This window comes from Neoarius graeffei, chromosome 17, assembly GCF_027579695.1.
Source record: "Neoarius graeffei isolate fNeoGra1 chromosome 17, fNeoGra1.pri, whole genome shotgun sequence".
Classification (NCBI taxonomy): Eukaryota; Metazoa; Chordata; class Actinopteri; order Siluriformes; family Ariidae; genus Neoarius; species Neoarius graeffei.
Genome location: NC_083585.1, coordinates 65945344 through 65968525, shown reverse-complemented (window position 1 = coordinate 65968525; position 23182 = coordinate 65945344). Strand labels below are relative to the sequence as shown.

The 23182-nt window shown below is 45.4% G+C and overlaps 1 pseudogene; it reads right to left on the bottom strand.

Annotated features, from left to right (window-relative positions):
- Positions 1 to 6739: 6739 nt before the first annotated feature.
- Positions 6740 to 23182, bottom strand: part of LOC132864448 (tripartite motif-containing protein 16-like) — a 252609-nt pseudogene continuing 236166 nt past the window's right edge.

Below are 23182 nucleotides of genomic sequence, written 5' to 3'. Positions count from 1 at the left end.
ACCACTGAACAAGACTCACAAGTTGAAATGTCAAGATTGGGACAAGCAAAATCTGAAGACAGATTTTTCAAAGGTTTTATGGACAGATTAAATGAGAGTGACTCTTGATGGAACAGATGGATGGACCCATGGCTGGATAACTTATGGACAAACAGCACCAATTCAACTCAGACGCCAGCAAGGTGGAGGTGGGGTACCAGTATGGGCTACTATTATTAAGAATGAGGTAGTTGGACCATTTCGAGTTGAGGATGGACTTAAAATCAACTCCCAAACCTACTGCCAGTTTCTAGAAGATACATTTTTCAGGCAGTGGTACAAGAAGAAGACTGCATTATTCAAGAAGGCCATGATTTTTATGCAGGACAATGCACCATCAAATGCATCCAAGTACTCCACTGCTTGGCAAGCCAGCAAAGGCCTTAAAGATGACAGAGTAATGACACAGCCCCCTTCCTCACCTGGCTTAAACCCTGTTGAGAACTTGTGGGGCCTTCCCAGATAGCAGAGGGACGTTGAAACGGCGCCGATTCTTGGTCAGAATGGTCGGTTTCCGTCGTAAGTCAGAAAATCAACGCTGAAACGGCGCCGTGAAACGTCGATTTCTCCGCCGTCAGAGAAGGTCGATTTATCACTGTTGAATCACCGTGGGTAAAGGTTGATCTGTCGACCGTCAGAGAAGGTCGAATATACGATGTTGAACCATCGTCACTTTTGCCGGCCAGTTTTCAACATTGGTAGGATGATCGAGCAACTAATTGTTCAGAATATAAATTCTGGCCCGTAGCCAGGGGGGATCGGAGGGTTCGTTCGATCCCCTCAAGATTACTCAAGATTTATTCATTTGTTCATGTCCGATGAATATACATTGATTCACATTTAAATTTACAATATTAAATCCAGACTAATCAAAAAAGAAAAGTAGACTAAGTGAGGACGAGTTAGAAAAACGGGTTCATTTCTCCTATGTTTATGTTTACACGTTTTGTTCAGACTGTTTTACACCCCAATCCAGTGGGTGGCGGTAATGCCCCCATTAGACCCCTTTCACTGACGTCACCCGAAACCGGAAGTAAACAAACCCTGCGCCATATTGGAAGACCAACAAACTCGTGATTAGGGGGAAATAACGGCAGCGTGCGGTATGTGAACCCACGAGGCACTTAGTTCATCAAAAACCTACAATGGTAAACTTTTGTGCTGTGTTAGGGTGTTCTAACAAAGCTGATGGGAAAGGTGAAAAGAAGTCTTTCTACAGAATACCAGCTGTGATTGAGACACAAGCAAACCAAGGAGCTTTCTGCCAGGAGACAGAGAGAGGATTTAGCTGCTTTATGCAGAGCGGATCTGAATACTTCAAGTCTATTTTGTTACTGGTAAGTCACTAGGCTAGAGTGTTGTAGAACATTTTTTTTTAAATGTCTAAATTAGAAGATTTGAAGTGTGCTTGTGTATTTGGGGGGTAGGGAGTAGGGGGCCAGATGAAGTCCACCTTTGGGGAAAAAAAGATCCCCCCCCCCCACAATGCTGGCTACGGGCCTGAAATTGCCACTGTTTGTCTTATCCTGCTTACACATAGATACGAGTAAATGATATAAGTATAAGTGATAATGATAAGTAAATGATAAAAAAAGAACAAAAACCAGTTTACTTTCTTAACTCAGCAATGGATTTGACCTTCTATCTTTGAAAGTTTTTTTGCAAATAACTTAACATTTCCAAGATGATCATAAATTAATTCTAAGAAGATTGAAAGTGTTACAAAACCTGCATCTTATACCTAACTGGTGGGAATGGTGGTGTTACAACTTATCCTGGTGTTACTTTCATACCCGGTGTCTCTCATCTCTGTTGTATTGACTTTCATTTCAAGGCATGATATAAAAAAGGGCCAGTACGTATACGTAGCGATATGTCGTTGGATGTCCCACGCTGTCCCATAATGCAGTGCGATTACCACTGCTGTTTACTGGATGACGTCATTTTTGTTATATACCTGGGTGCACGTGAAACTCCCACACCACTCTGTTGGATCGCGACTCTCTTGTGGATCGGCCTGCTGTTACGCTTGGACCATTGAAACAACATTGAGAAAAACACTGGACCACACTACATTTTCATTCATCCCTGGACATCTGGTACGTACCATTATTCAGTCACTATTAATAAAGGGAATTTCGAATACAATTTCAAGCAGTTTAAGAAGTTATGATGAACTTCAGTCATATCACGCGTTGGAGAAATTTCCCTCAACTAGTATCCATTTGAAACAACAACAATGCAGATGCATTATTCAATCGAAAAACGAGTCCAAGTAGTTGTCTTGTTGGAGTGAAAACTTAGCGTTGGTGTGAAAACTTAGCGTTTAAATCGAGCATGTAGGCCTAGGTCGCATGTCGTTTTGAGCTGACCTGTTCTTTTGTGTAGCCTCATTATTGTCTCATTATTGTCTTCATGCTACATTTTATTCTATCAGGTGTCTACCTTAGCCCTTTGTGGAGGAACCGACGTAGGGGTCACAGTGAGGCGGATGCTGCGTAGCCTCCTGGTCAACAGCTTGGCCAGCCAATTTAACTGGGCTGGAAAGGGGGAAAAAACTGCGTTTAAGGACACCAAGATCCATGATGTCCTGTTTGGTAGGTTATGCATGTGCACAAAGCTGTAAAAGAGGGTAAAATAGTAAGCTGTCGCAAGTACTTGCACACTACTTCTAAACGTTCTTTGATAACTCCTTCACTAACTGTAACATTACGTTTATAACGACAACGACAAACATATTTTGAAAGATGCAAAGGATTAAAAAGGATTAAGAAACTCACCAGGCGCCTTACTCAGAAAAAGCAGGTGTGCAGGCAAGTCCAGGGAGGCTGACTGAGTGACGAACGGTCCGGTAGTGGCATTTCTATTTCCGCTTTGTGTCAATGGGGAAATTAAAAATTTTTTTTTTAAATCCCGTTTAAATTGTCACAAGATTCACATCTATGGTTTCTGATTTTTACATATATTTTCTGTACTAGTACCATTACTTGCCACCTACCACTAGAGTGTGACGTGCATAGTCTTAACAACTCAAACTTTAACAATTATCACCATGCAAAGTCTCAATGTTGTTTTGTTCTTTTTCTTTCAGATGCTCTACAAAAGCAGCTGCCAGGGAGCACACACGCTACTTTTAGTGACGCAATCAAGAAGTGGCTTAAGTATGCGCCAGAGAGAGAGGGAGGGATGAGGAGACATGAGGTAGGGTGGCATTTAGAAACCCATAGCCTACTGCTGACTTTCTTTATCAATGCTGCATCAAATTAATTTTGGTTATGTTTTTCTGTTTCCATGTACAGGTGTCTGCGCCGCAGGAGGAATAGGCCACAATTATAAATTATAAATAAATCATAAAATGTTTCTAAGAACTTGTTCAAGTGTGTTCTGTTCCTTATAAATGTTAAAAGTTATGCCTCATTAGATAGCTTGACAAACATTAGGAGAGGTGCATTGTTGCATGCATTTTTATATCCTGTTGTACATAAAACAGGACGTAGCCTACGCACATTGATATAAATTAAGTTTCACTTTCATGGTTGAAGTATGCATGTGTGTGTTCATCCTAGGCAAGAGCCCCGATGCTTTATTGTTAGCTAGTTTAATTTAGCCTGTTTTGCTTAATTTGTAGCCTTCCTGTTGTACATAAAACAGGAAGTAAAGTTGGATGAATCATCGCCGAAAATTAAACTATAAATCAACCGAAATCCGTAGTTGAATAAAGGGTGAAAGGGGGTCTATTCTCTGTCGGCCACCATCCACTTTTCAACGTCGTTTCAACGCAAACTCGTATGAGCAAAGCGGTGTTGAATCAACGCCGGTGATCCACGATGATTCGACGGCGTATGGTCGAAGAACATGCTGATGATTCCCCGTCGAATCAACGCCCTTTTGCTATCTGGGTTCTTTAATGTGAGATTTACAGTGAGGGAAGATGGTACACCACTCTTACCCCTTTTCCACCAAATCAGTTCCAGGGCTGGTTCGGGGCCAGTGCTGGTGCTGGTTCACAACTCGTTCAACTTGCGAACCAGCTGAGAAGCAGTTTGCTTTTCCATAGCTCGGGAAGATGGTACACCACTCTGAGCAGCATTTGGGAAGCCGTGGTTGCTGCTGCACAAGTTGATTGTCAACAAATCAAAAAACTAACAGATGCCATGGATGGAAGGCTCAGGGCAGTTATTGAAAATAAGGCTGGCTATATTGGTCACTGAATATTTCTGAAGTGCCAAAAGTGTTTATTTGTTAATTCTGAGTTCTTTGTGTGTTACTCTAAAAATTAAAATAAACAAATGAGATGGGAAAATTTTAGCTTTTCATTTAGTTGCATAATAATTCTGCACACGAAATGTTGTCTAATAATTGTGCACACTTATAAATTCCCCTGAGAAAGCCTAAACTCCCTTTTCCTTTGTTAAACATTTGGGTTTTAGGCAGTGGCGGCTCCTGAATTTTTTTTCAGGGGGGGGCAATTTTCCCCCGTTATGTCTACACGGACCGTAAATGTCCACAGGACTGAAGTAAATTGACCTAGGTAGCAAATCAATTGGCCAAACTTGTTTTTGCCTGGTAAATTCAGATATCAATATAGACAATATCTCTTCTCTCCACTAGGTGGCAACACTAAGCAAGTTAAAGGTGGCAAACTAAGGCAGCCTAGTAAACTAGACCCACCCACCTAGCGGCCAAAAATATTTTTGCCTACGAGTGGCAAATATTCACATTTAGTCTGGCTTGCCAGGCTAAAACTAAGGAAGATTCATTGTGAAGCCTTCAAAGCAAAACATCTGGCATCACAATCAATTAATATTACATTACTCATTTATTTTCTCATATTATTCCAGTATTCTATAAGAAGTAGACACAAATTCTTAATTATAAACATATTCTAATTTCTTCAATTCTAAAGAATGCAATTAAAGTGGCAGGATATAAATCCAAAACAAGTGTTTAAGTTTTGAAAAAGATGAAGAAAAGCAGAACCATCAAACAAACATGTGCAGCTTAATTATGTGGGGTTTTTTTTTATATGGAATTGCACCATTTTAACAACAAATAATAATTCTAAAATTCTGCAGTTTTTTTCCCCAAGAATTCCTCCAGAAAGCCATGCCTTAAAAGGAAATTTAAAGTATTACAAGCATGTCAATGAACACAAAAGGCTTTAGTTATTTAGCTATATACACACACAAGGTTACACAAGGTTTTGTAGTCAGTGCAACTTGGCTTAACAAGTTGGAAAAAAGGTAAGGTGCTGCTGGCTCCAATGAACACATACTGTACAATTTATAAAAACTGAAAATATGCTTAATTTACACCAAGTCAGAGAGAACTTGAGGCTACTGAAATATTCCAAGCATGGCAATGTTAAACTGCCATTGGTAAAACAAAAACATGGCAATGTTAAACTGCCATTGGTAAAACACACACACACAAAAACAACTTTTGCCTAGTAAATTCAAATATCAGATATCACTGTACCGTCTGCTGTGCTACTTCCAGGGTGGAAGAGAATGCAAGGGTAGCAAAAAAGAGCATTGACTACATCACAGCCAGCTAGCCAAGTTTTCCGGTGGTACCAGTTCTTGTTAAAACCTCTTGAGTAGGTCTTCTCCCCCTTCATAGACACTTGCTTGATGTTTAAATTCGGTCTAGGAGGTCCTAGCTGTTTGATTGCCGTTTTCTCCTCATTGGTACGACGACTGAAGGGAACTTCTGTCAGAGACGCTATCGTATTGTTGCACTCAACACTTGCCGCCATCTTCATAGAATGTTCACACATTTCCCGCGCAAGTTGCGTTTTCCAGCCCAAAATTATGTTCAAAACCCGCCAAAATGCACAATCTGGCAACACTTGCGCAGCGCAACAGGTGTATGACGTAAGCACGCTGCTTGTGTGAGCACATAAAACCTAATAGAAAATGCATTGGGAGCAGGATTTTCGAAAAAAACGTACGTACTATTAGTGTCAATGGGAGATTTTGGGGCAAATCTGAACCTGACAGAAATCGCCCCAAAAGGGCGTGGCTACACCAGGCGCGACCTTAGCCTGATTGGACAATGACATTACTGTTGCCGTGGTAGTAGGAGTAGATAAAAAAAAAAAATCTCCCTCCCTGTTTAGGAGTGCATCGCTCAAATCGCCCCTATTAACGAGCCGCCAGTGGTTTTAGGTTTATTAACAATTTGGATTGACTGAGAGCACTGTATTTGTTCAACAATAAAATTAATCTTCAAGAATACAACTTGCCTAATAATTGTGCACACAGTATATATCTGATATACTACTCAATGCCAGCCAATATTATTTAAATATTTACTGGGAATATTGACCTAATTTCCAGGAAGTATACAGCAAAACTGAGATGGCCAGTAATCTTGACATTATTTCAAATTTGGTGATCTGAGGTAGAGTTACACTTCTGAAGAAACAGCCAAAATATAAATTCTGAGATTCTGTAGTCACTAATATATTAAGTCAGCTAATCTAGTGCATACAGCAAAAATGAAGCATCTTATAGTCTGCATTCAGAGATTATTTGTGTAACTTAATGTATAGGATAAATGAACATAATAATAATAGTAATAATAATAATAGTATATTACAGGTTGTGCACTCAAAAATGGCACTCAGGGAGAAATTATATATCAAATTATATAAATCTGACATCCCAGTATTAATTTTACCAAACTTTTACCAATGTCATCTTGGATCACATAACCTGACAGTCGAGTTATAAAAAGGTAGCCAGAACCCAGCATACAGAGGCTGAGTGAATGTGGTGTGGACGCTGTGGAGGAGCCTCATCATGTCAGAGACACTGTAGAAGGACAGAGTTCCTGCACTGTGATCCACATACACTCCAATTCTGGAGGATGATGGACCTCGGAGCACAGTTTTTATTCTGTTGTACCAGAAAGAGACAGAGGAAGAAGAACACCAAAGACTCCAGGACTGACTGTTGTATCCAAACACACGCTTGCAACCCCGTCCTTTCCTGCTGATCTCTTTATAAGAGACTAATATGTTCACACCAGGGCGGCATGGTGGTGTAGTGGTTAGTGCTGTCGCCTCACAGCAAGAAGGTCCGGGTTCAAGCCCCGTGGCCGGTGAGGGCCTTTCTGTGTGGAGTTTGCATGTCGTCCGCCTTTGTTTCCTCCAGGTGCTCCGGTTTCTCCCACAGTCCAAAGACATGCAGGTTAGGTTAACTGGTGACTCTAAATTGACCGTAGGTGTGAATGTGAATGGTTGTCTGTGTCTATGTGTCAGCCCTGTGATGACCTGGCGACTTATCCAGGGTGTACCCCACCTTTCGCCCATAGTCAGCTGGGATAGGCTCCAGCTTGCCTGCGACCCTGTAGAATAGGATAAAGCGGCTAGAGATAATGAGATGAGATGAGATGTTCACACCATCACTGCTCCACTCCACCTCCCAGTAACAGTGTCCACACACACTCTCCGTACACAACACCTGAGTGTAAGAGTCAAATCTCTCTGGATGATCAGAGTATCTCTGATCTCTTTCACTCTATGTCATTGCTCTGTTCTTCTCAGTCAGAAGGAGTTCTCGGTGTGCTGTGTTTGGATCCAGAGTCAGATAACAGAAATCTAAAACAATAAAATGTCCACAGGTTAGATGTTAATCACAGGATTTATAATGTGTATGTGAGAGAGACACTTGTCTCTGTTTCTATTCTGTATAAATTATTTTAAATATTACCCAACATTAGTCATCAGGAAAAGTGTGTGTTTTACACCTACACTGCAGAAACTCTTCTCTCCTCTTTGGTTTTGAGGGCAAAATCATCTGAAATGCAGCTGTGGAGACAAAGACAAAATTGAGCCTGAAAATGATGTGAAAGTTTAAAGCATGGACATCTCACAAGAGTGACCAAATGTGTTGATTTCATAGCATCAACTGTCAACTACAATTTGGTCTAAAAAAAAAAAAAACATCTCAGTGAACAGCATTTAGAGGAATCATTGAAGCTTTTAAAATGTTTTTTTTTCTGAATGATTTTGTAAAGTTAAAGCAGGATTAATCCATTCATTTCAATTCTATTTGTATAGCACTGTTAAGTCAAACTACAGTTTAAGAAAAGAAAGGGGTGATAACTCACTAGCCAAACATCAGCATCCTGAGAACAAAACAGAAAAAGCAATCAGCTTAATTTCTGTCTGATGTACTTAAACCGGCACATGACGTCATACACGCGACACAGTGTTGGAAGTTACAGGCGTGCAATTAAGAACCTGCGGCAGCAGGGGCGTGGTCAAGCATCAGTCTGTGAAGGGAGGGCAGAGTTAGGGAAGGTAAGTGGCAGAATCACTACACCTGATGGGAATTAACCTGTGTTTGTGTGTCTTCCCCAGTGACCATGTCCTATAATAGAGAGGGACAGCAGAGGAAGGGAGCTCTCCCCCAACCAGAACACTGGACTAACCTGGATGCTTGTGTGCGAGCATGTGTGAGAGTAAATATAAAAACTGAAAAGCTAAATAAATGAGTTTTGAGAACTTAGTTCTGGCCTGCCGTGCTTCTGTGCTCCACCCACTCGTGCTACAGTGGTGCCAAAACCCTGGACTCGGAGTACAGAAGAGAACAGCCCCATGGAGTCTTCCCCCTTCAAGGACCTGGTCCATGCCCTCGCCATGGCCCAACAGAGCCAGCACCAGGTGCTGGTCGCCCTCCGGAAGGAGCAAGAACAATGGTTCAAAGCCCTGGTGCTGGCGCAGCAGGAAGATCGCCAGGCATTGCGGCACCTTCTCGTGATGGCGGGGTCCGCCATCACCACCGGCGTGGACCCTCCCCACCTCACCTTAATGAAGATGGGTCCGCAGGATGACCCTGAAGCCTTCCTCGCTCTTTTTGAGCAGGCAGCAGAGGCGTGGGATTGGCCGGTGGAGCAGCGCGTGGCTCGCCTCCTCCCCCTGCTAATGGGCAAGGCGCAGCTGGCCACGCTACAGCTCCCCGCTGACAGCTGGCTGGTCTATGTCGACCTCTGCAGGGCCGTCCTCCAACGTGTGGGGTGCACACCGGAACAGCAACGGCAGCACTTCCGTGCGCTGTGCTTGGAGAAGGTCGGCCGGCCATTCGCGTTTGGCCAGCAGCTCCGGGACGCCTGCCGGTGGTGGCTGAGGGCCAACAACCGCGACACCGAGGGAATCATCGACCTGGTGGCGCTGGAACAATTCATCACCCGACTTCCGGGAGGAACCACGGAGTGGGTCCAGTGCCATCGCCCAGCGTCGCTGGATCGGGCCATTGAGCTGGTGGAGGACCATATGGCGGCTGTTCCGATGGCAGGACAGCGTGTCTCCTCTTCTCCCCTCTCTTCTCTCTTTCCCTCTCCCCCTGTTCCTCATCCTCGCTCCGTTACCTCACCACGGAGGCGGGGGCCAGTTCCACCCCAGCTGGCCCACCGCACCCACGATGCCCTACTGTTTCCTACTTCCGTGTCTGTGTCTTCCCCCCCTCACGTGAGTGAATTCCGGAACACCGGTGCAGAGGGAGAGCCTGGGCCGGTATGCTGGCACTGCAGGGAGCCAGGGCACCTCCAGCATCAGTGCTCAGCAATGGAGGTGGGCACGGTGGTCCAGATCTCCGACGCACCAGAGACCACCCTCGATTGGGCCTTAGTGTATCGCATACCGGTGAGTATCCAAGGGGATACGTATCAGGCTTTGGTGGACTCCGGCTGTAATCAGACCTCAATCCACCAAAGCCTGGTGCAAGACGAGACATTGGGGAGAGCACAATTGGTGGTGTTGTGTGTGTACAGGGATGTTCACAACTACCCTTTAGTGTCGGTTCATATTCTATTTTGAGGGGAGAAATTTAGAGTACAGGCGACAGTTAATCCTCGCCTTACCCACTCGATAATTTGGGGGACTGATTGGCTGGGATTTGGGGAATTAATGACTCATTTAGTGAAGAGTGGGGCCTGCCATAGTTTAGCTTGGGGAGGTCCCGGTGTGGCATTCGCGGGAGCAGCTGTCACAGAGCCGTCTATGTCATCACCGCGTCAGAGTGAGGAGCAGCAGGCTCCTCCTCCCTCTCTCGGGGAATCCCTCACGGATTTCCCGTTAGAGCAGTCACGAGATGAGACTCTGCGGCATGTGTTTGAGCAAGTGAGAGTAATCGATGGTCAAACGCTCCAGCCAAATGCCACCCTGTCCTTCCCCTATTTTTCTATTATGAAGGATAGGTTATACCAAGTGATGCAGGACACTCAGACTAAAGAACTGATAACTCAGCTTTTGATCCCAAAGAGCCGCCGGGAATTTGTATTCCCAGCGGCTCACTTTAATCCCATGGCTGGACACTTGGGGCAGGATAAGACACTAGCCCGAATAATGGCCCGGTTCTATTGGCCAGGGATTCGCGGCGATGTCCGTAGGTGGTGTATGGAGTGCTGCGAATGCCAGTTAGTAAACCCAGCGGCCATTCCAAAAGTGCCTTTGTGCCCTCCGCCATTAATCGGGACCCCGTTCGAAAGAATTGGGATGGATCTCATCGGGCCATTAGATCGGTCAACACGAGGATATCGCTTTATTTTAGTTCTGGTGGACTATGCAACGCGATATCCGGAAGCAGTGCCTCTTCGCAATATCTCAGCATGCAGTATTGCGGAAGCACTCTTCCGCATCATCTCCCGAGTCAGAATCCCCAAAGAGATTCTGACTGATCAAGGCACTGCGTTTATGTCATGCACACTGCGCGAACTGTATGGGTTACTGGGAATTAAGCCTATCCGCACCAGCGTTTATCACCCACAAATGGATGGCTAAGTCGAACGGTTCAATTGCACCCTCAAAAACATAATTAAAAAATTTGTAAGCGAGGACGCACGCAACTGGGATAAATGGCTTGAGCCCCTGTTATTCACAGTGCGAGAGGTCCCACAAGCCTCCACGGGGTTCTCCCCGTTCTAATTATTATACGGGCGTAAGCCGCGTGGCATTCTAGATGTGCTGCATGAAAATTGGGAGGAGGGACCTTCAACAAGTAAAAATGAAATTCAGTACATTATCAACCTGCGCACCAAACTCCACACCCTCATGCACTTAACCCAGGAGAATTTGCGGCAGGCCCAAGAACGTCAAGTCCATCTGTATGACAGGGGCATGCGCCTTAGGGAGTTCACACCGGGAGATAAAGTACTCGTGTTTTTGCCCACATTGAGTTCCAAATTAATCGTCAGGTGGCAAGGACCCTTTGAGGTCACACGGTGAGTTAGGGACGTCGACTATGAGGTGAGGCGAATGGACAGCGGCGGGGCATTACAGATTTACCACCTCAATCTGTTAAAACTTTGGAGCGAGGAGGTCCCCGTGGCATTGGTGTCGGTGGTTCCAGAGAAGGCGGAGCTGGGGCCAGAGGTTCAAAAAGGAAAATTGACATCGCCCACCGCTCCGGTCCCCTGTGGAGCCCACCTCTCCCTGACCCAACTCGCAGAGGTCGCCAAGTTGCAAACAGAATTTTCTGACGTGTTCTCGCCCCTGCCCGGCCGCACCCACCTCATAGAACACCACATTGAGCAGCCCCCGGGGCTAGTAGTGCACCGCCCTTAACGACTGCCCAAACACAAAAAAAAAGGTGGTTCGGGAAGAACTCAAGGCCATGCTCGAAATGGGCATCGTTTAGGAGTCCCACAGTGACTGGAGCAGCCCAGTGGTCTTGGTGCCCAAGGCTGACGGGTCGGTCTGGTTCTGTGTGGACTATAGAAAAGTCAACGTGGTGTCTAAATTCGATGCATACCCAATGCCTTGTATTGACGAATTGCTTGATCGACTAGGCAAGGCTCATTTTTATTCAACACTGGATTTGACAAAGGGATATTGGCAGATCCCCTTGACACCACTATCCCGAGAGAAAACGGCCTTTTCCACACCGTCTGGCTTACATCAGTTCATCACACTTCCCTTTGGGCTGTTTGGGGCACCCGCTATGTTCCAGCGGCTTATGGATAGGGTCCTCCACCCCCACGCCACCTACGTGGCCACATACTTGGACGACATCATTTATAGTAATGACTGTCTGCGGCACCTAGAACACCTAAGGGCCATCCTTAGGTCGCTGAGGTGAGCAGGTCTCACAGCCAACCCAAAGAAGTGTGCGATTGGGTGGGTGGAAGTACGGTATCTGGGCTTCCACTTGGGCAATGGGCAGGTGCGTCCCCAAATCAATAAGACAGCAGCAATTGCGGCCTGCCCAAGGCCCAAAACCAAAAAGGGGGTGAGACAGTTCCTGGGGTTGGCTGGCTACTGTCATAGGTTTATACCTAATTATTCGGACGTCACCAGCCTGCTGACAGATCTCACTAAAAAGGGGGCACCAGATCCAGTCCAGTGGATGGAGCAATGCCAGCGGGCTTTCTCTGAGGTAAAGGCTGCACTGTGTGGGGGACCACTGTTACACTCCCCTGACTTTTCTCTCCCCTTTGTTTTGCAGACGGATGCGTCGGACAGAGGGCTGGGGGCTGTTCTGTCCCAGGAGGTGGAGGGGAGGACCACCCAGTGCTGTACATCAGCCGAAAGCTGTCGGTGCACGAGGGCAGGTACAGCACCATAGAAAAGGAATGCCTTGCCATCAAACGGGCGTTCCTCGCCCTCGGCTACTACCTGCTGGGGCGCCCTTTCACCCTCTGTTCGGACCACACGCCCCTGCAGTGGCTCCACCGCATGAAAGATGCCAACGCGCGGATCACCCATTGGTATCTGGCACTCCAGCCATTTCAGTTCGAGGTGGTCCACAGGCCAGGGGCGCAGATGGTTGTGGCGGATTTCCTCTCCCATTAAGGGGGGGAGGGGAGTCAGCTGCAGGCCGCACGGCTCTCCGGCCTGAGTCGGGCGGTGGGGGTATGTGGCAGCGGGGTGTGGTCAAGCATCGGTCTGTGAATGGACGGCAGAGTCAGGGAATGTAAGTGGCAGAATCACTGCACCTGACGGGAATTAACCTGTGTTTGTGTGTCTTCTCCAGTGACCGTGCCCTATAAGAGGAGGGGGACAGCAGAGGAAGGGTGCTCTTTTCTGAACCAGAACGCTTGTGTGTGTGTGTGTGTGTGTGTGTGTGTGACTGGGAGAGCAAAAGCTGAAAAGCATAAGGTCTCTCCTGATGGTTTTACGGCTACCACACCAGGACTCTCACAGTGCCTCCTAGTTGGCCCACCATAGGTAACACTGAACTGTGAGGGATCTTGGAGCAGGTCTGAGCCCCAAAGGTGTAGTGTACAGGCCCACCGGCGAGTGGACAAGCCCTGGCACTCACTAATCAGCTCCCTGCTGCCTTGTAGGGTATGCTATCAGAGGTAAAGGCTAGGAGAAGGCGGCTCCAAAATCAAACCCACCTGCTAACTTGTAGGTCATGTCTCTTTAGTCAAAGGCTAGGGGAGTGAACCCTGAATGAAAAATCGGGAGAGAGGGACCCGTTAGGCAGTCACCACACATGCGATGCTCATGACTGGCATCCCCTGCAGTCCTGCTGAAACACTAAACGTATTGACCTTGTCTTTCCTTGGAAACATTCAACATGACCAAGAGGGGGAAAGTGGAACCTGGGCACAACACTTTCTCCATACCCGTCGCCCAGGCATAGCAGCAAGTTGGTGGGGGAAGAGGACACTTCACACTCGTGATGGATGCATCATGAGGGATCAACATGGAAAAAGGCAGTCTACCAGTTCTAAGCCCCCTCAAATTGATGTAAGAAGAGACGCCAGGGGCTTTCTTCAACAGTGGAAGGAGTCATCGTGCTCCACTGATCGGTTACCGCCTGCCCAAGCTGAGCAGCCCTCAGTCAATAAGGTATAGATCTGTCATGTCTGCCTGCCTCTCTGGGTGCAAGAGGATAGACCAAAAGTCAAACGGCAGATGTATCCAAGGACCTGGAAAGAAACACTTACGTCTCGGAACATGGAATGTCTGAACTCTCTGCACTGGAACTAATGAAGAAGACCTTAGTGCCAGGAAAATGGCAATCATCGACCTTGAACTAAGACTCAGTGTGGACATAGAATCTCTACAAGAAACTCGGCTACCTGACGCCGGCTCCATCAAGGAAAAGAATTACACATCCTTTTGGCAAAGACTTGGTGAAGAGGACAGACAGTTTCACGGCATGGGCTTCACAGTATGCAACAACCTCCTAGAAAGCATCAGCACCCCATTTGGAATCTCAGAGCGAATAATCACCATGAAGCTGGAGACACACTCTGTTCAGATCAGCATCGTCTGTGCCTATGCACCAACCCTGGCTGCTGACCAGGAATACAAGTCCATGTTCAACGAAGACCTCGGCCAAGCCATGCAATGAGTACCAGCCAGTGACCATTTATTTATCCTTGGTGACTTCAATGCCCATGTGGGATCAGACCACCACTCTTGGCCATCTTGTCTCGGCAAATTTGGCATTGGCAAGATGAACAACTATGGACAGAGGCTGCTGGAGTTCTGCTCTGAGCATCAGCTGTGTGTGACCAACACCATCTTCAACAGCAAGCAGCAACACAGAGTCTCATGGCACTATCCCAGGTCATCCCACTGGCATCAGCTGGATGTTGTGCTTACAAGGAGGAGCAACCTGAACACAGTGAAGTCTACCAGATCATACCACAGTGCAGATTGTGACACAGATCATGCACATGTTCTCTCCAAAACCAAGCTGGCAAAGAAGTACAGTGGTGCTTGAAAGTTTGTGAACCTTTTAGAATTTCCTATATTTCTGCATAAATAGGACCTAAAACATAATCAGATTTTCACACAAGTCCTACAAGTAGATAAAGAGAACCCAGTTAAACAAATGAGACAAAAATATTATACTTGGTCATTTATTTCTTGAGGAAAATGATCCAGTATTACATATCTGTGAGTGGCAAAAGTATGTGAACCTTTGCTTTCAGTATCTGGTGTGACCCCCTTGTGCAGCAATAACTGCAACTAAACATTTGCAGTAACTGTTGATCAGTCCTGCACACCGGCTTGGAGGAATTTTAGCCCATTCCTCCGTACAGAACAGCTTCAACTCTGGGATGTTGGTGGGTTTCTTCACATGAATTGCTTGCTTCAGGTCCTTCCACAACATTTCGATTGGATTAAGGTCAGGACATTGACTTGGCCATTCCAAAACATTAACTTTATTCTTCTTTAACCATTCTTTGATAGAACAACTTGTGTGCTTAGGGTCATTGTCTTGCTGCATGACCCACCTTCTCTTGAGATTCAGTTCATGGACAGATGTCCTGACATTTTCCTTTAGAATTCGCTGGTATAATTCAGAATTCATTGTTCCATCAATGATGGCAAGCCGTCCTGGCCCAGATGCAGCAAAACAGGCCCAAACCATGATACTACCACCACCATGTTTCACAGATGGGATAAGGTTCTTATGCTGGAATGCAGTGTTTTCTTTTCTCCAAACATAATGCTTCTCATTTAAACCAAAAAGTTCTATTTTGGTCTCATCTGTCCACAAATCATTTTTCCAATAGCCTTCTGGCTTGTCCACATGATCTTTAGTAAACTGCAGACAAGCAGCAATGTTCTTTTTGGAGCAGTGGTTTTCTTCTTGCAACCCTGCCATGCACACCATTGTTGTTCAGTGTTCTCCTAATGGTGGACTCATGAACATTAACATTAGCCAATGTGAGAGAAGCCTTCAGTTGCTTAGAAGTTACCCTGGGGTCCTTTGTGACATCACTGACTATTATACGCCTTGCTCTTGGAGTGATCTTTGTTGGTCGACCACTCCTGGGGAGGGTAACAATGGTCTTGAATTTCCTCCATTCTTACCCAGTCTGTCTGACTGTGGATTGGTGGAGTCCAAACTCTTTAGAGATGGTTTTGTAACCTTTTCCAGCCTGATGAGCATCAACAATGCTTTTTCTGAGGTCCTCAGAAATCTCCTTTGTTCATGCCATGACACACTTCCACAAACATGTGTTGTGAAGATCAGACTTTGATAGATCCCTTTTCTTTAAATAAAACAGGGTGCCCACTCACACCTGATTGTCATTCCACTGATTGAAAACACCTGACTCTAATTTCACCTTCAAATTAACTGCTAATCTTAGAGGTTCACATACTTTTGCCACTCACAGATATGTAATATTGCATCATTTTCCTCAATAAATAAATGACCAAGTATAATATTCTCATCTCATTTGTTTAACTGGGTTCTCTTTATCTACTTTTAGGACTTGTGTGAAAATCTGATGATGTTTTAGGTCATATTTATGCAGAAATATAGAAAATTCTAAAGGGTTCACAAACTTTCAAGCACCACTGTAGTCCCATTCTGCCACGCAGTCCATGATCCCAAGGCTAAACACTGTCACCATGTGCGACCCTGCCAGATGAAGTGAATTCACAGCTAAGCTCCCTGACTACCTTGAAGACTAAGGACCCAACACCAGCACAGCACAGTCCATCGACCAGAAATGGAAAACCCTGAGCTCTACCATGCTTGAATCAGCAATGGATGCTTTTGGGAGAAAGCAGAAAATGCGTGAAGACTTGATGGAAGAGTATGCTGAGGTTCTGCTCCCTCTCCTGGAAGAGAAAAGGAAAGCACTGTTATCCTACAACTCCACCCTCCCCCCCCCCATCACACTCAGATAGACTAAAAAACACCAAAAGTAATCTTCAAAGGGAATCCAGAAAATGTGCAAATGAATATTGGACCAAGCTCTGCTCCGATATCCAGAACGCTAAAGATAGAGATGACTCAAAGACAATGTTTGACAAAATCAAAACTTCAGTGGGCCCAAGCAAGACCAAGGTGGCCCCCATCAAGTCCGAAACTGGCAAGATTATAGTCGATAAGAAGGATCAGCTAGAGTGCTGGGTTGAGCACTACTTGGACCTCTACTCAGTGGAACACCATCTGGAAGACCAAACACCGCTGATCACTCTCCCGGTGATGACTGAACTCGACACGGTCCCAACCATAGAGGAACTGAGCAAAGCAATCAACCAGCTCTCCGGCAGCAAGGCCCCCGGAACAGATGCCATCCCTGCAGAACTGCTAAAGCTGAACAAAGCATCCCTCCTACTACCCCTACATGTTGGCAGGAAAGAACAGTACCATTTAGCATGAAAGACGCTAACATCACACTCTACAAACAGAAGGGTGATAAAGGGGACTGCAACAATTACTGTGGCATCTGCAGCAGCAAGAGTCCTTACTAGAACTAGAAAGTATGACCACATCACGCCTGTGTTATCCACACTGCATTGGCTCCCAATCAAATTTCGTATTGATTATAAAATACTACTATTGACCTTTAAAGTACTAAATGGTCTTGCACCACTGTACCTGAGTGAACTTCTGGTCCTTTATGACCTGCCACGCCTACTTAGATCAAAAGATGCAGGCTATCTGCTGGTACCTCGTATAGTGAAGGTTATATCAGGGGGCAGAGCCTTTTCTTACAAAGCTCCACAGTTATGGAAAAACCTTCCAAGTAATGTTCGGGAATCAGACACAGTCTCAGTGTTTAAGTCTAGGCTGAAAACATATCTGTTTAGTCAAGCCTTTTGTTAATGGTGTTTATGAGGTAAAGGTGTAGATCTGGAGGGTCCTCAGACATAGAGTGTTTTGGTAAATTGGGATGTATGGATGCTGTCAGTCCCCACTTGCTTGCTCACTCGAGTTTGTTGACAGTGTAGTGGCTGGCTGCTTTATGTCCCGGGTCTCCCTCATGCCTGTGTTACCTTCTGGCTCTCCCCTTTTAGTTATGCTGTCATAGTTAGTTGCCGGAGTCCCTGCTTGTACTCAGTGCAATATGTATACTGTTCCTACTTATTCAGGTGATATTGGGCATACCTAACAACCCGTGTTTTCTTTCCCTCTCTTCTCCCCCCCCAAATCTGTCCCTCTGAGTTACATGGAATCAACAGGAAATCTTTTGGTGGAGAGGGTGGAGACCTCGACTGGCTATCGTAGCCTGCAGGGAATAGGCCATCAGACATTCTGTCGCATGTCCCAGACCCGGTGAAATGTAACTGAATTGTCTTGGCCAGCCCTAAGGGTCTCATCTGCATCCCATCATTGCTGAGGAGTGTGCTCCCATCACTCAATCAAGCATCCAGCCAGAGCAGGTCATGATATTTTTTAACCATATCAACATGCCATTATGCCTGATGTCAAGACTCTCGTCTCTGTGAGCCTACCAGACAGACTTAATACTTGTGTCATTTTTAGGGCATATCTAACAACCTGTGTTTTCTCTCCCTCCCCCCCAATCTGTCCCTCTGAGTTACATGTTGGTCCTGAGATTGAGATGCTGACCTCTTCTGCTGACCTCTTCTCATACCTGCTTGAGCCATCCTGGTGCCCTGTGTCTGGTTGGAGTTTTATCACATCGCTCCTGTGGAGGATGGCCCCATGAGGACAGTTGAAAGTTACACCTGGAGGACGCTCTGGACTCTTACAGTAATGCTTTTATGGCTGAGGACTACAGTTGACTTGCTAACTTTAGGACTGCAGTTGTCATGAACAGTTTTGCACTCAAGTTTCCATCAATGAAGAGTTACAACATCAACGAAACTGTCCTCATGTTAAAACTGTTAATGTTATAGTCATGCTGTCTGTTGTTGCCCAAATGAGGATGGGTTCCCTTTTGAGTCTGGTTCCTCTCGAGGTTTCTTCCTCATGTCGTCTGAGGGAGTTTTTCCTTGCCACCATCGCCACAGGCTTGCTCATTGGGGATAGATTAGGGACAAAATTAGCTCATGTTTTAAGTTGTTCAAATTCTGTAAAGCTGCTTTGTGACAATGTTTATTGTTAAAAGCGCTATACAAATAAACTTGACTTGACTTGACTTGGCATCTCCTTGCTCAGCATTGCAGGAAAGGCCTTTGCTCATGTCATCCTTACAAGACTACAGCGACTAGCTGAGAGAGTGCTACCCGAGAGCCAGTGTGGTTTCCACTCAAAGCACGCTACAACTGATATGATCTTCTCCCTGAGACAACTGCAAGAGAAGTGCCGTGAACAACAGAAGCTCCTCCACATCACCTTTGTCGACCTAACCAAGGCGTTCGACATGGTCAGCAGCTCTGGATTGTATACAGTTCTCAGAGCTGTTGGATGCCCACCAACCCTACTGAAGCTCATATCCTCCTTCCACGATGGAATGAAAGCCACAATGCAGTTTGACAGAGTAAGATCAGAGGCCTTTGAAATTAGAAGCATGGTCAAATGGGTGTGTACTGGCTCCTACCCTCTTCGGTATTTACTTTGCCATACTGCTAGAAACAGCATTCCAGAACTCTGAAGGGGATGTACTCCTACACTGGAGGACTGATGGCTCTTTGTTCAACCTCTCTCGTCTCAAAGCCAAAACCAAAATCTGACAGACAACGCTGTGTGACCTGCTGTTTGCAGATGATGCTGCACTTGTTGCTCACAACCCCACCACCCTTCAGGAGATGATCAACAGCCTGAACGAGACCTGCAAGGCCTTCTCCCTGGTTGTGAGTGTGAAGAAAACTGTGGTTCTCCATCAAGGCACACCTGACGACGTGCAAGAGCCAATAAGACTTGATGACAAGCCCCTTGACACTGTCCAGAAGTTCTGTTATCTGGGCTCCACCATCACTACCTCTGTCTCCTAGGATGAGGAAATTAACTTGCAGAATAGGCAAAGCAGCCACCTCCTTCGGCAGGCTAACAAAGAGAGTCTGGCAAAACAAGTACCTCACCACCAAGACAAAAATCCATGTGTATGACGCATGCGTGCTGAGTGCCCTTCTGTATGGATCAGAGATGTGGACTACGTACAAGGGTTGGGAGTGAAAACTCAACACCTTTTATCTTCACTGTCTCCAGAAAATCCTTGGCATCAAGTGGATCACCGAGTGCTCGAGATGTCTCACCAGTCATCCATTGCAACCATCCTGAGCAAAAGGCGGATGAGGTGGCTGGGTCACGTCAGGCAGATGGAGGACTCCCGCATCCCCAAGCAGCTCCTGTTGGGTGCTCTGGCTGGGGGCGAACAACATTGAGGACGTCCCAAACTCCATTTCAAGGATGTCTGCAAAAATACCATGAAGAACCTTCAGATAAACCCCGACACTTGGGAGAAAATAGCCACCAACAGAAGCAGATGGAGGGCAGCAATCCACAAAGGAGCCTTGGCATATGAGCGACAGCAGCGCAGTGACCACGAGGCAAAGCGACATTGCAGAAAAGACAGAGCGTCATCATCCTCCATGCCCGATGGACCGATCTATCCCTGCCACAAATGCAATCGTCTGTGCCTCTCCAACATTGGCAGAATCAGTCATGAATGTGCTTGTCGTGCATCTGCAAGCAGCTGCTAAGACCGTCTACAAAGACGCAAGAGCAAAAGAGGTGTCGTTAGTGAACTCTGTTGAATGAGACTCCTGGTCATAAATCTTTTCCTGAATTGCAACTGAAGCCTCATTTGCCATCGGTCATGTGGTTTTGTCTGCCACGCTCCCTTCTCCAAACACACTTCGGAGCCTCACTACAGACAGGTGTCTCACACACACTGCTTATAAATCCTGTGATTAACATCTAACCTGTGGATATTTTATTGTTTTAGATTTCTGTTATCTGATTCTGGATGGAGGACTCCATCCAGACACCTGTCTGTAGTGACACAGCACATCCTAAACTCATTCTGTCTGAGAAGAACAGACCAATGACAGAGTGAAAGAGATCAGAGATACTCTGATCATCCAGAGAGATTTGACTCTTACACTCAGGTGTTGTGTACGGAGAGTGTGTGTGGACACTGTTACTGGGAGGTGGAGTGGAGCAGTGATGGTGTGAACAGAGCGGTGACACACAGTGAGACAGAACAGCAATATTCTGATCATCCAGAGAAATTTGACTCCTGGCCTCAGGTGTTGTGTAAGGAGAGTGTGTGTGGACGCTGTTACTGGGAGGTGGAGTGGAGGGGTAGTGTGTTCATATCAGTCTCATATAAAGAGATCATCAGGAAAGGAGTGGGTTATGAGTGTGGGTTTGGATTCAACAGTCAGTCCTGGAGTCTGTGGTATATTTCTTCCTCTGTCTGTTTCCGACACAACATTGAGGCTGATCTCCGAGGTCCATCATCCTCCAGAATAGGAGTGTATGTGGATCACAGTACAGGAACTCTGTCCTTCTACAGCGTCTCTGACACGATGAGGCTCCTCCACAGAGTCCACACCACATTCACTCAGCCTCTATACGCTGGGTTCAAGACGTGTGGTTCTGTCTCATCTGTGAGGTTTTGTGATCCGATGAAAAAATGAAATGTTGTTAAAAATTGAAATGTTGAGTAAAATTATAACTGAGGTGTCAGATTGAATTTCTCCCTGAAATACAAAGATACTTTTGCATACAGAAACTGTGACACAAATGAATTATTATTTTCAAATTGCATCTGTTTTATAGATTAATAATAAATAAGTTACATAAATAAAATGTCTTAATGCAGAATGTAGGCTGTTTCTAGAAAATAAGAAATTTTATCAGACTATTTTAAATGTATGCACTATTATGAGATTTATTATACTGATATGAAAATTTAGAATGTCTCAAATTCTGTTTTTTTTTTCAAAATCTGTTTCTTCAGATATAAAACTTCCTAAAACTACTACGTCCTTCTGTCCTGCTGCTGGTGGAAACACACCCTACTGTGTGTAACAACATTTTTAAAAATTTTGTCTTGAACCATTTTCTGTTCAAAAAATGCACTCAACGTATTCATCTCATCTCATCTCATTATCTCTAGCCGCTTTATCCTGTTCTACAGGGTCGCAGGCAAGCTGGAGCCTATCCCAGCTGACTACGGGCGAAAGGCGGGGTACACCCTGGACAAGTCGCCAGGTCATCACAGGGCTGACACATAGACACAGACAACCATTCACACTCACATTCACACCTACGGTCAATTTAGAGCCACCAGTTAACCTAACCTGCATGTCTTTGGACTGTGGGGGAAATCGGAGTACCCAGAGGAAACCCATGCAGACACGGGGAGAACATGCAAACTTCACACAGAAAGGCCCTCACCGGCCACGGGACTCAAATTCGGACCTTCTTGCTGTGAGGCGCCAGTGTTAACCACTACACCACCATGCCGCCATGCCTGATATAATGTCACTAATTTTTTTTTGTACTTTAAAACTTTAACATATGACTTAATCAGTTAAAATAGTAAAATAGTGTTAAGTTTAATTAGCAGGGTATTAAAACTCAAACATTTCTGTGTGGCTACTTTTCTCTTTCTATTTCCATTAACGGCCAAATGACGACTGTAAAGTAAACTCAGGTTTATAAAAGATGCTTCATAAACTCAAGATCCAAAACCTGATTGTGTCAAAACAAAACTTTATTAAACAGAGATCAGTTAAAACCCCAGACGGAGCGCTTGTGTCTCTCTCCATCACTACACACTGGGAACTGCACACACTTCAGGCCTCACACACCACACACTGGTTTTCTGTGAGGCCTTCACTAATGTGCAGCTCCACACGTGCGCTAGCGTACGGGGAAAAACGATAAACACCACCGATCCGGTATTGTCAGGATTCTCTGTTCATACACAAATATACAGTACAAAAAGCAAAATAAAACTACAGTTTCAGATGGAACAGCTGGAAAAGGGCTGATAATCAGGAGATGTTGTAAATTATTGAGGCTAATATTAGACAAGCAGTCATTATATTTTGTTGTAGAAATTATGTAAATGAATGTTAGTTAAATTTTGATTGATTTGTTTTATTTACGTGAACAGGAAGTGCTTTTATTTTGAAGCCCGATTTAAGGAAATGCTTGTGTGCATTGACGTTAGTTTAGAAAATGAATCTCCGAAGAAAAAGATGCCGATGTGGGTTTGTTTGTATTGCCCAATTATATTTTTCCTCTTTGTAATGCTGCAGCATTGTGTTCAGTAAAAGTTCACAAAGACAATTACGTCGTGTTCATTAATTGAAGCTTCCGTGACACTACATTTTGGTGCCGAAACCCGGGAATATTTTTTTTTTCTCACTTTGAGCTTTACTGAAGTGGGAAGCTAATGCTAGCTGGATGCAGAAATGACGGAGCACATGGAAAGGATGAAGAAGAAGCGGGGGACAATCCGCGCCTCAACAACAAAGCTGTTGACTCGCATTGAGGAGGAGGTG